Raw genomic sequence first — 18,300 nt, forward strand, 5'->3', positions numbered from 1 at the left:
CTTCAATGGCACTTAAGCATGTCCTTTGAGAGAATCAAGTATTTAAGTGTTTTGCTAAATCCCCGCTTTATGTCAGAAATCTATTGAGATGAATGAAGCAGCTGAGACCTCTTCACAGTTTTGATTCAGGCTGCCAAGACATTTTGAAGGTTCCCTTTGCAAATGTAATTTAGAAAAAGACAAAAAAAAAGGCAAAAGTGAGCGGGTGGTGGAGCAAAATTCAGCAGTAAATGGGTGAATTCTTCCATGGTTGCACTCAAAAGAACTTGGGAATCAACAAGCCTTTTTTTACAATAAATAAATTAAAAAAAAAAAAAAAAAAAAAAGAAAAACAAAACCAGGCTCGTCTCCTACAATTGTAGGATATCACTTTGAGAAAGCAAAAATAGGCTTCTTCCCAGGAGCTTGGCATGTTATTCACTTCTTCGTTAGGCCTACTGACTGACTCCAAAAGACATTTTAAACACGGAAAGGATAGCCTATCGCTTTTAGACAGCTCGGTCAAGATAGGGCACGCGGGGAATCGGGTTGCAGCAGCAGGAGCCCCCGCTGCTGCCAGGATTTCTGGAGGGGCTCCCGAGGCCCCGACCCCGGCGCGGAGCCCGCGTCCCCATCCCAGGCAGGAGTGTTCCCTCCAGGCTGGCACACACGGCGGCATCGCTCACTCTACTGAACACCCCCTTTGGATAGCGGCAGGGTTAGCGACAGCCATGGCTTCACGGCTAAATCCTGCGCAAGTATACAAAATAGAAAAGCCTTTTCCCTGTTGCTTTGTTAAGCTGCGTACTGCCAGACACAGTTCTAACGCTACTTTCTTTTCCTAAGAGAAGTTTGGGCAACAGAAAGGGGTGTTTTTTTCAGTATTGGGGGGGTGGGCGGAAGGGCGTGAGTGGAAGGGAACAGACCCAAACCAGCCCAATCAAAACTTTCTGATGATTTTAGCGGCTTAAATGGTAGGATTTTGAAAAATACTGCAGAAAACCGTTTCCGTAACAGTTGATGCAATAGCTCAGAGAGGTGCAAAATCTACCGTTTTACAAAAGCACACAAACCGCGAGTAACTGAGAAGTCCTACGTCACATAAAATTGACAGGAACACAGAACCAACAGCACAGCAGACACAAGAAACTGTTTTTCCTGTGAGAATAAGATTTGACAGACCACTGGGCTGAAATGTTAGCTAACAGACAACTGAGTGGGAAGAAAAAAACCCAACTGTTCTGGCAGTAGAGACTAGATTTCCTTTGGCTTTTAAGAGACTGCTAAAACGTAAATGCTAATTACCCTTGTTATTAATCGCGGCCCCAGAGGCACATAAGGAAGGGAAGGCTGTTCCTACAAATTCCCTCTGGGGTGTGGAAGGGGGGATTCAGACACCTCATCTCAGTGTCCCTCCACTCCTCAGATTTCACATGGGGTTCTCCACAGTCCAGGAATCTGTGACTCACCCAGACCATGCAATACCAGCTCACGGCAACGAGGAGCTTTGGGACGATACGTAATATATATCAAGGGGGAATATAATATTTCCACTGTCTGCTTAAATAAGGTGTGGAAATGTCAGAGAGATTTTCATATTTATGCAGAGGGCCTTTCGGGAAGGCGGCAAGGCAGGCTGTGCACGTTTGCACCCGTGCGAGGAGAGACACAGCAGTCAGAGAGCCTCAAACTCGTCAGCGAAGCGTTTTCACGCCTAAGACCAAAAGCCTGAGCAGTGCTGGCTACGTTGCAGCTTTTACCCAACCCTGGGGAATCACGTTGCAAAGAAACGCCCGTTTAGGTCCGATGCACGGCTCTCCCCTGAGAAGGGACAGTCCAAGCATGAATGACAGCAACCCAAGAGCGGCGGTGCTCGAAGAAAAACGTATGTCTGCACTGCAGACTGACGCATACAGGAGAGTGCCAAGACAGCTCAGGTGCCAGAGTATGCCTAGCCCAGCGGCAACGGACCCCCCAGAGGTTGGCCTCCCCCGAGAAGCAGGGTATTTCAATATGGCACTGGTCTGCCGTGACTCGCCCGATGCTGGCACTCAACCCATCTCAGCTACCTCTTCCAGAAAGCAGTACACAGCCTACACAAGGCTGCAGGCAGACATTTCTGCCCAAGTTACACACGACTCGTATTTTTGAAGCTTACTTCACAAACCTACCAGTAAGGAGGAGAAAAAATTAATAAAAAAAAAAGAAAAGAAAGAAAAATAAACGCACCCAAACAACAACAAAGTCCCTCACGCACAACACCCCAAAACCAAGCAAACCTTCAAAAGAGCTGAAGTAAGTATATTGGGAGGGGGAAATGGGGGACAGACACCAAGTGCAATAAAAGCTCAGTTTGTGAAAGCCTTAGTAGCAGCTCTCAAAGTTTATTAGTACACTCAAGCACTGTACACAGCTTAATCCAAATCTGGCCCGCACGTCAAAACCTCCTGCTAAGAAGTTCTGCTAAGTTCAGAGATGAATCACACATGTGGCCGTTTTTCATGCTTTTGGCGCTCTTCAAACAATAGCTAATGTCAGCCTACCTTAAATTAGTATTTCTTATTCTAACAAGTAAAAGAATTAATCACTCTTAGATGTGGAAAAAACCCACCCTGTTCATATAACTTATGATTTACCCCTGTAACTGAGTGGTTCACAGAAATTTCAGTCAATTCCTTAGCACAGACCCATGCACATATATTCGTTCCTACAAATACTACTAGAGGAACATTTCTATTTTGTTCTGTAATGGTACCGTAAAGGGCACCTTTGAGTTCATTTCTTGATCGGGATCTGCTAACACTCAGACATGAACTTGTAAACACACTCTTTGCTAGTTGTAGTATGAAGAGGAATAGACATTCAACCTACAAATGCCACCTGTGAAGGAACTGAGTATTTGACATCTAAAACTGCCCCATGAGTCACTGCTCGATCTTCTGCTACTGAAGACAAAAGGGGCAGAAACTAAACAATAAGGCAGAAAAGTTACACACCACTCTATACCCAATAAGAACAACACGTATCACTAAATCTCGACTAAGTTGGGTAGTGCGTTGATCAAAGCTCAGAAGTACGGTGAGCAGAAAAGGCTTTTGGTTAACTGAGTTTTCTTATTCAAGAGACCAAAAGCAAACAGGCATAAAAACATATACCAAGATCCATTTTCAGGGTAGAGGGGAGGATAATATACTGGTAGGTACAACAGAATGGACAGAGGATGCATCCTTCCAATCTTTGTAAACCACTTGCCTATAAATAAGCAACTAAAAGGAAACTAACAACCAGATTCCCTCCAACACTTACATATTCAACACCTACAAAACCAAATAACTTATTATGCATTTAACTCTACGTCAACTCCCCCAAGAATGAAACTTGATTAATATACAGTGAAGAAATCAATGTCCTCTTCTGGACAATCATGCTTTTGAGTCACGATCAATGCATGCAGATAATGTATTTCCACACAACTCTGACCTTCTGCTTGTTGGAGAGATCTAAAGATACAGGCATTTATTGACAGCACTACAATAAAATTGTTTATTTCTTGGATTTGTTTGGATAACTGTACATTAGGTGTTTTGCCACATGATAAGTCACTTTATGTTATTTTAACCAAGAATTGGTTTTACAGAGGCCAAACTGCAATAAAGCACTAAAAAGTAATGTACAGCTTTTACTGACAGTAGTAGTTGTGTTCCACTTGGGACCAAGCATCTCATGGTTAGTTATGAACGACAGCCACTTTCTAGACTTTTCAACACAACAGGTTTCAGCTAACTGAACACAAATACACCGTAATTCCATAGCAAGGTGAAGTATAGGATCACAGTCACACAGTGTTCAATTATATGTAAAACCCCATAAATCCATGTTAGAGACCCAGATGATCTGGGTTTTTTTAAAGTGAGTGTAAGGACAATATAGTTTCTATTGTAATGGGAGATTTCAGCTTCTTGTAGATGATGTTTCTAAAGGCTATGGACACAGAAAAGGCTCATATAATTTCAGTTAAGTGGGAAAGGAAAAATCTGCATTAGCAAGAAGGTCTCTACTAGTTCAATTACCATTAAAAATTGATTTTTTTTTTTCTCTCCAAAGCAGCAATAAAACCAAGTGGAATTAAAGATACAACATAAGAACCAACTTTAGCGAAACCTGGGGAGAAGAGGCTAACAACATCCTGTAAAGAATGTCACAGACAGTCCTCATTTTACCACTATGCCAGAGTTAATCTGAGGACATTCCTAACGTAAATCCCCAAGTAAAATACTAAAAGCCTTAAGTCATATAAATGTATATGTAGATGATCAGTTAGTTAATAATACCCTCAAACATTTGGAATTGGGCTGCAACTCAACCTTAGCCATGAGTCAAATCATTACAATTAAAATACTGACTTAGCTCAAAACCAATGAAAACTGTATTCAGTGCCACAAAGCCACGGCAGGAACAGCAGATGGCTGACAAGGGGAAGTGTTTAACTACCCCTCAATATAAGGGGCATACACTTTGAAGTAATTTCTCAAATTTTATGTTGATAAAAACGACAAGCATTTTAAGAAGAAAGATAATATGCCATCACAAAGTTGTGGAAAACAGCTCTTACTAATATGTGTTATATCCGCCTTTCATGAGTGCTGCATGAAGGAAAAAATTGCAAAATAGCAAGAAAAGACTATTTATTATTACTGCTTGTTTCATTAATGTCAAGAAAGTTGAAACAAGTGCTCATACCCATTTAAAAACTGTATAAAACTAAACAACACAGATGTGTGATTTCTGAAGAAGGTGTGTGATTTTCTATATATAACAATATTACCCCCAAAATATAAGGCCTATTAAAAATACCTCTATTACTCCATACTTGCGCATAAGTATTAGCTAATTTGGGACCATCTTTCACAGCGCCTGTCAAACCAACAACCTCACTAAGCCTTTATAAAGCCATATGCCCAAAGTGTCAGTTACACAGACCAACTTCACTGCCATGTTAGCATATGTCTAAAATTAAGCCTGTGGCTCAAGAGCCCTGCTGAACGCAAGCAGCACCAGTGCATCAGAGCCTAACTGGCTGCTAGTGAGCTCCATCTCAATCTCTAGAAAAAAAGGCCACCTCAGTCGCCATGAAGAACAACACTAGTAATAAATAAAATAAACTAGTTCAGAAGCTGCACATTAAACTGTATACAAAAACATGGTTCCACAAGAATTTTTGTCTGATCTAAGTGTGAAGCTGCTGCCAAAATGCATAGCCTTGCCTCAGTCTAAGGATCTGCAGCCGCTTGCGCCTGCCACCTTCCTGGCATTGACACAAGCACTCCTACAGAAAGCTCCTACGAGGCAAGACAAGCTAAGGACCTCATCGCTGTCAAAAAGAAACCCCAAAGATACTGCCGAGTGGTTGTTTCACAGTTCTCCACGTGGGAACACATGCCTATGGGAGTGGCATGGGGAAGGACAAAGAGCAGGGACCACTCCTTTCAGTGCTGAACCGCACTTACGCCAAATGAAAGCATTGCCACCAGTCAGATTCTCCAAGAGGAAACCCCACCTCCAGGCAGAATGTCTGTGCTGAATTTAGAAGAGTTCATCTGTGAGATAAAGATGCCTTTTTTAAGAAGCATCTCCTAGACAGAATTAAAAACAAACAAACAAACGTCAATGTATTCAAGCCCTCTGAAATCTGAAAAGATGACTGGAAATAGAATAATTAATTCAAATATTTTGATTTTTATATTTTACTGAGGCATCCTGTGAAACTGGAGTATAAATCCTATTAAACTGAACTTAGTTTGTCCATCCCTAAAATAGATTTGACATACAAACACAAACACAAGGTCAAGGTCACAGATCAGCAAGAAAGATTACAAAGAGGACTGATGTAAGAGCTGGCATTTGATCAAAGCTCCTGGATATATATATATTTTTTTTTTTTTAGTACACTTACCAGAAATACCACTACACTACATTTTCTTCACATTGGCACATTACATGTTTTAAGTATTCCCTACCTTTAAGAGCAGCTGCCCTGTACTTATTTATTTTGACAAGAGATGTTAGGCAGTGTATCAAGTAAACTAAGGAAGAACTCTTATGTTAAAAGAAAAAAAAAGTGGAAGACACTTTTTGCCATCCTCTTCACTCTCTTCAGCTATGTGCTGATACATATTGAATCACAAATGCAAAAGGAGAATCCACTCACAAATATAGGACATGACACTAAGACCACTGCTAAAGAATCAGGACCTCAGTTTATAACTTCATGCAGTCCAAGTTACTTATCTTAATATAGCAATTGTATATTTGGATGTGCACTTCCAAGCACAACACTCACTCATCTATCCTAATTATCTGTGTGCACAGCATATATTTCTTAATTAAAAATAAAAAAAATAAAAAAAGAACTCTTAACACAAGGTCTGTGCAGAACACAATCAAACTAACCTCTTCTGTAATCAGGACATTTACCTCCTGGAAAGCTTCTTTAATGCTGAACACTGAGTAAGTGAGCAGATTAAACACAGTAGCAACAGTTGAAAGACTCATTAAAACTCAGCTGCTGAAAATAGTTAGCAATGAAAGCCATTTACTGATCTATCCATCCATCCATCCACCCACCGATACATTCTCAAGGCTTTAAACACATGCTGAAGAATATTTAGCTTACTGGTCACGTCCACCAGACGTACCTTCTGACGCTTAAACAAGAGGAAGAAAAGGTGTCTTGGGTGACACAATGCCATATGACATTCAAAGGTGTACTGCTGCCCCAAAGTTTAGATGCTCATTGTAACAAGTAGTAATTTAAAGAATAGTGTGGCTTGGTACTCTTACTTCTGAACCTCCACTTTCAACACCAGCACAGCTCTAATGTTAGTCTAGACATGACTGGGAGCAGTTTATATTTAGACAGAGAGGTACGTCTATAAATAAGACCGTTCGTGTTGGTATTAAAGCTTTTATTGGAATCCATTTGGGGTGACCCATGTAACTCACTTGTATGTGGGCATTTCAGACATTGCCAGTAAAACCTTCATGCCATCACACACCCTCCTGCATCTTGTTTCAGCTATGCTTCAACATCTGTTTACTGATTTTTCTCCATTTATTTTTTGTATATGTATTACATTTGCAGCACTCTACCTGTGTGATTGGGTTGGCTCAGCTACTAATGAAGAGGCCTTAAATGAAAAAGACAAAAAATAAGGTAAGATTTAAAAAGTTGTCTCCTTTTTGAAAACATCCTTCACAACGGTTAGATTGTGACACTTTTAAGCTATACTATTGCTTGAGCTACTAGAGCCAGATACAAATCAATCCTGAAGCCTGGGATGCGAGCTTCTCAGCACAACGGTACAGGTGTTTTTAGCCCTGATAGTGATTCATCAGACCTTAAAACAGTCACTGGTTTAAGATCAAATTGAGTTAAGTTGTAGACCTCGGGGCAATACAATTCTGCTCTTCCTTAGTCCTTCCTTTTCTAAACCCTTTCAACAAAACAGGAGAAAAGAGGAGGTTTGTTGGGGGGGAGGGGGTTGTGTTTTTTTTTTTTCCAAGTGGAATTTCTATCCTTCCTACTTTGCGAAAGGCTGATAAAGCTTCTCACTGCATTGAAGCATTACGAAGGAAAAAAAAAATAAAAAAATCAGGCAATGATTATGATTCAAGATTATAAAAACCCAGATGTTCATTCAACAACTGCAAAACACCAACTTACTCTGACAACCAAACACACATGAAAATGTGTATATATTTTACAACCAAAAAATTCTAGGAAACACATTAGTTTATTAGCATAGCTATTCAACACGTCAAAGTCTAAAGCAAGTATATTTGGAGTCATATAGCTTATTTAAGTTTACTAACGCATGAAAATTCGAATGCACGAAAAAGTTTTTACTTTAATTGAGCTATATTACCGGGAGTAACTTCATTCAGTATCACGTTAGGTCTTCTTTCATGCTTAACACTATAGAAAACTTTCTTTAATCATCATAACCAAACCTTTAATAAAACAAGTCAGCAGCAGTTGGTTTTTTTTTTTTTTTTTTTCCCCCTATTAAATACAAGTCTATACTCTTTACACACGTAACCAGCAGGAGCAAGGGGTTTCTGCTAGTTCTGAATTTTGGATCAAATCCCCCATTTTTCAAGCATCAGGGATATGGCAGGCTGCTATCAGTGGCCAGTGGCAGTTTTGGTCTCCTTCCTACTGTGACACCACGGAGAAAATGTCTGAAACCCAATTCTATTCCATTCCTCTTTGGAGAGCTTGAATAGGCAGAGCCAAAGCTTTCTGCACAGAGACCCTAATGTAAACCATTTCATTTAAAAAGGAGTAATGACAAACTGCAATAAATGACTAGCCAATATAGCAAAAAAAATTAAAATGACAGCTAGCACAAAGAAAAGAGTACTTCTGGCAAATTTAGTAGTCAAACAGTCCACAACAATGGGTTATCTTGAAGCAATGGATGGCTGCCAATGCCCAATTCTGTAAATGTATAATTGTTTTCTATGGTTATATTTACACATGTGAAATGTCAAATCAAGTTTTTAAAAATGTTAAAATATATTGATGAATAGCTTAATAGTAAGTCCTTTAATTTTGTACTTTCTTTTTATTTTTCTTAACAGAAGTAGATCGATGGATTTTAATAGGACAACAAAATAATGGCAAGATTATGCACACATGCAGATTTGTAGATGATTGTGAGAGAGGCATCTAACTGATGCAACACAGATTAAGGTTGCAGAATTAGACACATGATAGATGGACATCTACCATACTGAAAAACAGTAATACATCACCAGTTTAAGCATCATGACTATTAAAAGCAAACTGGTTCACATTCAAAATTGGAATATTCTTCTATTATTCAGGACACAGCACAGGATTTCCTTTTCCAAAGAAGATGTGCAAAAAAAGGTATTCCAGCTTTCCCATTCCTCAAGTTGTTCAACACTCACCAGCCATAGCAGGTGATCTGGTTTCCCACACGCTGGAAGTCTGATACAGATTCATCATCTAACAAAATTGGCTGGTGGTAACAATGAAAGGCAGTGGGCGGTAGGTGGTAAATGTCCCTCTGTAAATCTTGTCTCAGCTTTGGCGGGGGCGGGGGGGAACCCACAGAAATATCTCAACGTTGTAATTACAGTTTTAATCTGTTCACTTAATGTCTACTGATAAAGTATAGAGAGAGAGGGAAATTGTCATAAAACAAAGACCTAAGTCATGAATCTAGAAAATAAACACGTGAAACTCCACCAAAGTAGCTTAAACTATGTATCATGTAGTATAAAGTCATTATTTAATAGTTATTATCCCTAACCACAACTCTATCAATTCAGCTGATCAGGCTAGGTATTATTTCCAGATTCACCTGTCATGGTAGAGACCTGAGCATGACTGACAGGTCACAACCCACGTCCTTTGTGTTATATGAAGCCAGCTTTCCTTGATGTATCTGGAGGAGTCATTTCCCAGCTCAACATACCATCAGTAACTCCAGCATTTTCTGAATCAATATATAGTAAGGCATTATCAATGACTTGAAGGTAAGTTTCACTGACTGCCTGTACTCTTACTACACTTTTTTTCATTTCTTCTCTTTTTTAGAGTCTTTTTAAGAATCCTGTCATAAAACTAAAGAAGGTTTTCATTCAACCCCTGTTGCTAAATTTCATAAGTGAATGATACCACAATAACTTCACTCAAGACTACATTAATGTGATTTCATTCAACAGCAGTTCAGGCTCATACATCCCTGCAGAATCCTACAGAACCATAAGATGACTCACAAATACCAAATTAATGCAGAAGTGAATCACACTGGACAGGGAGGTACAAGCGAAACAGGGCAACAAAGACAGACCAGAGGAAAAAACAACCAAACCAAAAAACAAACCCCACTCCTTTCTAAGAGACTTTATGCTCTAAAAACATACAATTTAAAATCCATTTGTTGAGAAAAGGCCAGAAGTTCTGGTGGGCAGGTGATCATGTCTCCAGCTTCCCAGGAAACTTTTAGCAGATTGTTACCTTGGCACCCTAGTTAGCATTCTCAGCAGAAAGAGATCAAAGACGATCTGGCGATGTGAAATAAACCACCCTCTGTCTCACAATTCTTAAGAAGGTTAAGGACCAAAGCTAGCGTGAATTAGATGAAGTTACCACTCCATGCCTGGGATGAGAAAAAAATACAGGTTAATAGACTTCTTCCCAAGTTCAGGGGCAGAAACTCATACCTTTCAAGTGTCAGTGCTGGATCTTTGTGAATCTGCTTTTCACTCCACCCTGCCAAAAACAAATACATTATAATCAGGATGCAGAAACTTATGGTGGAAAACAATTTTATTTCTACTGTAACAGGAAAGTCATTCTGTTGATTCAGGATTGGCTTATGAAAGGGAGTCCATCTTACTTCTTAACAAGGTATCAACAGACTAAAATAGAGTTTTCCCCTGAAGCTGGTTATACTTGTGGTCAGTTTGTGACAGCATCACAGCTTGGCCAGTGAAACTGAGCTGAGCAAGCTGGTAAAGGTAATATGCCAGGAGATAGGGGATAGTATTAGCTGGGCAAGGAGACCTATCTGCTTTGTCCAAAAAATTCCCATCAGGAGATTATCTTTATTCTGACACTCCTGCTATCAATTTACCCATGATGACTAAAAAAAACAACAAAAAATGAACTACATAACACACCCCTGACATTGCATTCTGCTTTTCTAACACCTTACTCACCTTCTCCTGCTATAATCCTTATACTCTCATTTAGTCTTCTCTCAGCTCCCTACTTCTACAACCCACACTTATGTAACATTACCAACATCCAACAACCCTTCCACACTACACAAACCACAGCTGTTATTGTAATCCTTCCCCTCAGGACACTCTGACCATATAACCCTTTACTTCAGGTTTTCAACTGCTTTTCTCTTGCTCTAGATTAAGTTTAAAATTTCTCATCCGAGTTCTACAGACATTAATAACTCTTTCATTTCTACCCACATAGCCTAACCACTTACTGTGTCCTTCTTCCTTACCCTTTTGTTTCCACAAACACTCATTTTCACTGTAATACTCAGGCACCTCTCACACAGGAAATTCCATTATGCTTCTGCACTGCTCCCCAGGCGAAGATCATCTACACTCTGGAGGCTATTTCTTCCTCTCCTCCAACAGTAAATCACCATAGCAAAAATTCATCCAAATCCACCAAAATACCTCCTGCAAAACCACAAGCCAAAACACAAATGATGTATGTTGCTTGCCTTTCCTCACAGATTCACACTGCAGTTTGTTCCCTTTCCCTCACCACAGTATATACGAAGTTTAAAATAAATACATCTGCACCTGTGAGATGCTGAGTACAAACACAATACTAGTTCAGCTGGACAACAATTAAATGAAGCTCTAGAGCAATTGTGGCCTCCAGGATAAGTATGTTTTCCCTTCCTCTTACAAAAGAAAAACTGCATTTATTGTTTTTGCAGTACAACAATGCATGTTACTGTTACAGTTTTCACCTGATACCTTTCTTTTACTGCATATGATTGGAGGGGAAGGAGAGTGGTACACACTAGAAGATCAACAGAACACAAAGATTAATGATATGGACAAAAGGGTACAGAAGGACCGAAATATAATGCACAAGGGTTAAAATATAGCATGAAAGGGCTCCCCATCTCTTCAGCTGCTGCTATTAAAGATCTAGTGAAAGCTCTTTTCCTTCCCGGGGTTGGTACGACAACAGTATCCCTACCTTGATGCAATCTGTTTTCACTTCAGAGTGCAAAGATGGAAGTAAGATCAGAAAAGGAAAGGAAATACTGCTCCTAGGAAAACTTATTTTCAGTGCAACAACGTTTATTTATTTATTCTTAATCATGACAGCAAGTGGTGCCAAAGATGCCGCGAACAAGGAAACTTTAGAGGAGGAAGGTGAAGGCAGAAAAACTACCTGTCCCAAGGACTGGTTAAACATAAACCCAGACCTCTTTCAATGAAACAAAGGAAGCTTTCTGTGTCTCAGCTGCCTTAATGAAATAACATTCTCAGCGCAAATAGCAGACTTAATTCTGCAAGTTCTCCACGGTTTTGAACATAATTTCTCCTCCACTCCTCAAATCAAAGAGACTTGATTTACTGGGTCTACCTCTGATTTCAGTTTTATTGCAAATAAAATTTAACCCTTCCTTCCAAAGTCCCTTTGGTATCTCTCTACTAAATCACATAACCCAGAGCTTGCTTGTAGCACTTCTGAAGGTGAACAGTTTGGCTTACCAAGAATAACCTACTGGGATGCAAATTCCACTTGCCGCCTTTATATTCTGCCAGGTTTACGAGAGCAAGTCTGTCTGCGCTTGACATTTGCTGGGAAACACTGCATGGCATAATTACTACTGTAAACCATTTTATATTCCCGTAAATTCAGACTACAACCCCAAAGTGCTTACAAACTAAGACAAGATACAGGGATAACTAAGCAGAAAGAAAGGGTTGTAGGGAAAAAGTAGGTATAAGAAAGAAAAGCATCAATGGCAAGTGAAGGCAGTGAGGCTATCCAAGCTGCCTGGGACACTGCCTCACAAGTATGAAGTCCCAAAGAGTAAGAAAAAGAAGAGCAGAAACAAGATGATGTAGGATGCTGCACGCTGTAAAAGGACACATGCAACCTGCTTCATTAAAATATAAAGCAAGAGGTGAAATTCTAGGTAGCATGGTTCCTTAAACAGCTGTATTTCTCCACCATTGTAGGAAGTATTTCCACTGAACTACAATAAACATCATGCTACAATGCATATGGATGGGAAGTCAAAATCTTCAGGGGTTACATCATTTTTATTGTGATCTTGACCAATGGAACAAGAGGGAGGATTGGAAGATCTAAAACATCTTGACTCTATGATCTGTTTTTGAGAAAGGGACAGGAGGGAGGTAAGGAGAAAAATCAGTAAGTAACTCCCTATCCATCACCATTCAGACCAAAAGCTCCACTTATATTGGGGCATGGGGGGCTTACATTCCAAAATGAAAATTAATAGACTAAACTATTCTTGTAATTCACTTCTACATATGAGAAGCAAAGTGTGCACTGAATGTAAATTATTTTTATCAGCTACCTGGTAAGCCATGAATGACTAAAGAACACAGAATAACAACAGCCTTCTTTTTGCTAATACATCTGAACATAACATGTTACTGAAAGCACCCTTCTCAAGTCTTCCATGAATTCTTGTATTCACCTTTAATTACCTTACTTCAATGCAAATTGGTATTTTCCAAGAGCAAGCATGATCCATGTTCCTCACAGATACCAATCCCAAGAAAAGTAATAGTATTTACAACAGTCTTCCTAATGCACATCCAAAAAACCCAGGCTATTTGATAGGGTTATATAAGCAAAATCTTTGCCGCTCTAGGTACTGCCACTAAAACCTCTCTTGTTAAACACTTCTCTTTGGTTGATTGGCAAATTTGATTAGAAGTTTAATTTTTGCATAGTAAAGCTCATCCAGCCATTTTTAATTTTAAATTGGTTTGCACTCCATCACAACTAGCTGAATGCTACAAAAACCTTTGACATAGTGACCTCATAAATCGTGGAGAACAGAAGAAATGCTCTTAAGAGCAGGGAACTGTTGATAAGAGACTTTTTCCTCCATTGCCTGTATTCTGTCAGCTGTAACTATGTGCAAGAGTCCACACTTGCACATTACACAAAACATGCATGTGAACTACCCTTCCATGAAATTTTTTTTTTTTTTTTAAATGACAGTCACAGGTAGAAAAGCTTAGAAGAAGAAAGTGTCTGAAGTTGACCAAGCATCCTGTTTTTCTTCGATGCAACATACAGCCATCATTTAAAAACTCCCTAATTAAAAAAACTTGATGTAGTCCCCACCAAGCTACAGACAGTAGGCAACATTCCCAACTATAGAAGGGATTTTCACAGATTATCCATCCACTATATGAATCTGGAAAAAAAAATCCCAAACTATTTCAGACTCGAATGAGCTACAGAATTCAATTTCATATTACTTATACATAACGTGAGGTCGTAAAAAAAACCCACCCACAAACAAACTAGTGACAAGTAAGAGGTATTTCAGTTACCAAAGACCTATTTCAGTCTGACATCTAAATATGTGATGTTAGGTGGCTGCTGCTCTTTAGAGACTGATCATAGTAATTTCACTCCTTCATTGTTCACCACGACCTCTCATTACGTGCACTGTGCGGGTCTAAACCATGTTGGAGGCTACTGGGCACTGTCAAAATTCCAAGAAAGAAGTTATTCCGTCTTTGAACAAAACGGAACACTTTACAACATCAATGAACATACCACAGCAGTCATTTAGAATATTCCCACTTTATACATGAGGAACAGTGAGCACAGGGGAAGATTAAGCAACTTGCCCACAGTCACATGAAGTCCATATCCATAGCAAAAGACGGCAGATTTTCTAAATCTCAGGTTTGCCCTTTAATTCCAAGATATTCTGTCTCTACAGTTTGTGGGTGGTTTTTCTTCTTCTACTGGTGAAATAAAACAAAAATTGAGTACACTAAGCTTGAGGAAACAACGGGGATTACTAAAGGAATAGGACTTGAACACCACAGTAAATGCCTTTACCTTCCAAAATAAGAAAAATTACCAGCACTGCCATCACCCTTAGGGGTAGATGTGCACCAGTCAAGTACAGTCAATACAGATTTTCCACTATACCTGCTGAAACGACGTTCTCTCCAAGAAAACAACTGTGTCAGTACTGAACTGAAAAGATGAATGATGGCATTAGGATCAAAAACATAATTCCACCAACTTTTCCTATTTCTCAGAGGTCTGACATGCTGAAACAGTCCTAATGAGCTGGGCAAGCGCTATTTAGTTGATCGGAGCTGGAAGGACCACTGCACAGCAGCAGCAAATAGAGTTTTGCAGCAGTGGCTCTTCTGATCCACCACCCACTTTCAGTCTCTTTCATAACCAAGAACAATAAGTCCTTTGGCTCCTGAAGCAAGGATCTTTCATAGTCAACTATGTATAAGCACGTATACATGTATCTAAGCAGTTCCTTCCCAAACAGGTCCATTTTTATTTCCTTGCTTTAGAAAGCTGTCAAAACCTGCTTTTTACCAGTCTAATTCACCTGCAATACATTCACAGCATTGGATTGCTTGGATGGACTAGAACAGTGTGCGTTCATCCATATGTACACCAGTGTATAAAAAAAACTCCAGCAGTCCACACTAGAAGCAGACCTATGAAGGAAAGGTGACAAAGCTGCAGTAGCAAGTGAATCCAGACAGGCAGCTTTTGTGTGTGCTGAACTGCTCCGTGGTGCCCAGGCTCTGGAACCCTGAATTACACCAAGCCTGACTGAGCATCCTCTGCAAGTCACACCAGTAACTAGAATTAAGCCTGCAGAAACAAGTTTGCCTCCCATTTAAACAAGAGCCAAAAAGCAGAGGAAGAATATTCATCCCATAACAATCAATACTAACATTTTTCCTGATGAGTTCTCACAAACTCAAATTTCAGCTTCAGAAGATGGAAGCTTCCAAACTGACCAAATCCACTAAACTTAGTTCCTATACTTACTCCTTTGTAGAACCTGCAGATACCTGCCACATGTGCTCTTTGCCAGAGTGAGAGAAAATAGATTAAGTGGCTGCCACTGGCTTTACAAAACATGTAAATTTGGGAGGACGGGAAGTATCCCAAACCTTATAACTGCTAATAGTCAGTGCCACCTACGGCTGATGTTGCAGAAGCAGAGATGCAAACAAAAAAAGGCATTTGGAACTTTTAACAATCCTCAGGTTTTTCATATGGCTTCAGGAGAATAGATTAGATAAAGAAGATTAATAATATTGTCTACTCTAAATCATTTACCATCATTGCAAAAGGCAACCATGCTAGTACCAAAACCAGGTCCCAATTCTTTCTGTGATTTTACAATGAGAACATCTTAAAAACACACAAAACTTCTAAGTGCAGCATTCTACTTTCTTATCTTACCACACTCACCCCCTCAAGTAAGACTGATCACAATTTTCTTAACAGCTCAATTTCAATCATTCAATCCAACTCTGCTTCTGCAGATGCTTTGTCCGGTGGTCAGGAAAAAGATGCCAGAGCTTATTTCATCAGGCCTTGTGAAATCCTCACCCATCACCCCAACGGAGCATCAGCAACACTTTTAATTTTCAGGGGAAGTTAACCAACACAATAGATAAAATAATTCCCTCCAGAGGTTTTGCAGCAGTCTCAGTTCAGTGCACAAGGCCATTAATTACACAACTGCCTTTAGCATTAGCAGGAATCTGGTAGCTACAGCACTGGTTGAGTTAAGGCTGCCTTCAGTATCTGCACAGAAAATCTATTTACTTAGAGAAGTTATGCAACACCTCAACTTCCTCTTTTCTTTACTATGGTAAAACGCGAAAACAGAAGGAAAGGGGGTGGAGATGGGGAACAGGCATTTCACAATCTCAAGCAGGGCACAGCTACCTTTCAAAAACACACCTAAACTGGAATTTGCCTCTAAAATCGGCCTACATTGATGATACACTCAAGCACCAACTCTTACTTAAAACTTGATTAAATATTTCCAGAGGAAAGGCGGTGTTACACAGCTAATCAACGCTGGAATAAACTGCATGCCTCCAATGTAAAGTAAGAATATTGTTTAAAATCTGATTAATTTTATTTGGTTGGTGTTTTTTGGTTTTCTTGTTTGAGTTCTACCCACCCATCCCACCCCCTCAAATATAGCAGTCTGTGCCAGGCCAAGTTGTATTCCAAAATTCTCATCAAGATTTTAGTGTTACCAGGCATGTTCATTCAGTAAAGTTGGCAGTAAAAGTTTTAATTATGCAAACATCCTTCTATTTTCCATTTAAAAAAATCCAGGAAAATCACATGCTACCCAAGCTGATATATTCCATGGCCCTAGGAAAATTGAGAAAAACCACATACTCATCAGTCCTCTTTTAACTGTGATCTAACAAATCTACCTCATATCTCTATCAATACACTAATAATTGATTTTAAAAAACCACCAAAACAAAACAAAAACCCCACAACTCCCAGAACTGGCTCTACTCAACAGAGGAATTAGAAAAAGTCTCAAAGCAGTCACAGTAATCTTGACTGGTAAAATGTTTTCAAGGACTTGGATTTAATCACATGTCATTTTCTTTTCCACTAATCATTTATTTAAAGTCATAGGTTGAATTATTTATGAACAAAAATTAATTGCATTGAAATGCAGAATTGCCCCATATTTACCTAACACCTTCTTCAGAACTGAACCGCCTGCCACTAACTAGTTAAAATCTACAAAAAAGTCAATTTGGAATTTAAGGTAAGATTGAACCATTTCTGCAGTATTACTGCAATTAACTTCCAAAATCTTGTTACATATGGTCAAGTACCTTAATCTTGCGATCTGCTGTGTAAATGGTGCAACTGTTTTTACTGACTTTTGCTATCACTACAACATGTGTTTAGACTTCCAAAAAAATCCAGGGGGAAGAATAGCTCACTCACAGAATATTTGCTTTGAATAAATAAGTTTTGACTAATTAGTTGTAATTAAAGTTGTCATTATTTGAGTACAAACAATCACATCACAGAGCTTCCCTATCCAGGGTTCTTCAAATTTTCTTAGCTGTCAAAGGATCTTGAAGATGAACGACTTGCATGCATAAGGCTGTATTCACACTCTTTGCAGGTATAAAAACGTAAGCTCAAGGGTACACTCATATAAATATACTGCACATCTATAAAGTGTTAATCTTAAGTCGGCAAGGCCATATGACAGAAGTAACTATTATAGTGCATGACTGCTCCTCAGCATACCGTGTTTTCCAAGTCCCTCATTTCCTTAAAGCAACTCATTTACTTGTCATGTACCAGGACAAAGAGTAGAGAGAGGATTTCACAAATACATCTGTGGCTTATGCATGGTGATAACACACCAGGAAAGATGGATTTTCATTTTCTCATCAAGTTATTAGATTAGGTTTACATGCAGATTTAAATGCCCAGGAGGAGTCTGCCACCTGTCCTAAACTTAATTAGTCAGGAATGTCTGCATGACAAGAGCAGATAGTTCAGATGTTCTGGAGTGACCACAAGCAAACATCCAAATAATCACCAACACAACTTCCGTAATGCCAAGACCGAAGCACTAAGCACAGCTCTCTGTGAAACAGCCTGAATTTTATTAATGGAGTGCTTCATACTTCCCAGCAAACACACAACTGACATCAGCTGAGCGTCTATAAAACCAGAGA

The 18,300-nt window shown here is 39.4% G+C and overlaps 1 protein-coding gene across 11 annotated transcripts in view; it reads right to left on the reverse strand.

Annotated features, from left to right (window-relative positions):
- Positions 1–18,300, reverse strand: part of NRIP1 (nuclear receptor interacting protein 1) — a 102,098-nt gene that overhangs the window by 14,192 nt on the left and 69,606 nt on the right. For 7 of the 11 annotated variants that reach the window (XM_030020393.2, XM_030020392.2, XM_030020394.1 and 4 more), the window contains one exon: positions 10,237–10,285. The exons of 2 other annotated variants lie outside the window; for them this stretch is intronic. The gene's annotated coding sequence lies outside the window, so the exon portion shown is untranslated. Of the gene's footprint in view, positions 1–10,236; positions 10,286–11,018; positions 11,221–18,300 lie in introns of those variants that run through there. 2 more of the 11 variants (XM_041124964.1, XM_041124963.1) reach the window with 2 other exon arrangements.

The sequence above is a fragment of the Aquila chrysaetos genome, chromosome 7 (assembly GCF_900496995.4).
Source record: "Aquila chrysaetos chrysaetos chromosome 7, bAquChr1.4, whole genome shotgun sequence".
Lineage (NCBI taxonomy): Eukaryota > Metazoa > Chordata > Aves > Accipitriformes > Accipitridae > Aquila > Aquila chrysaetos.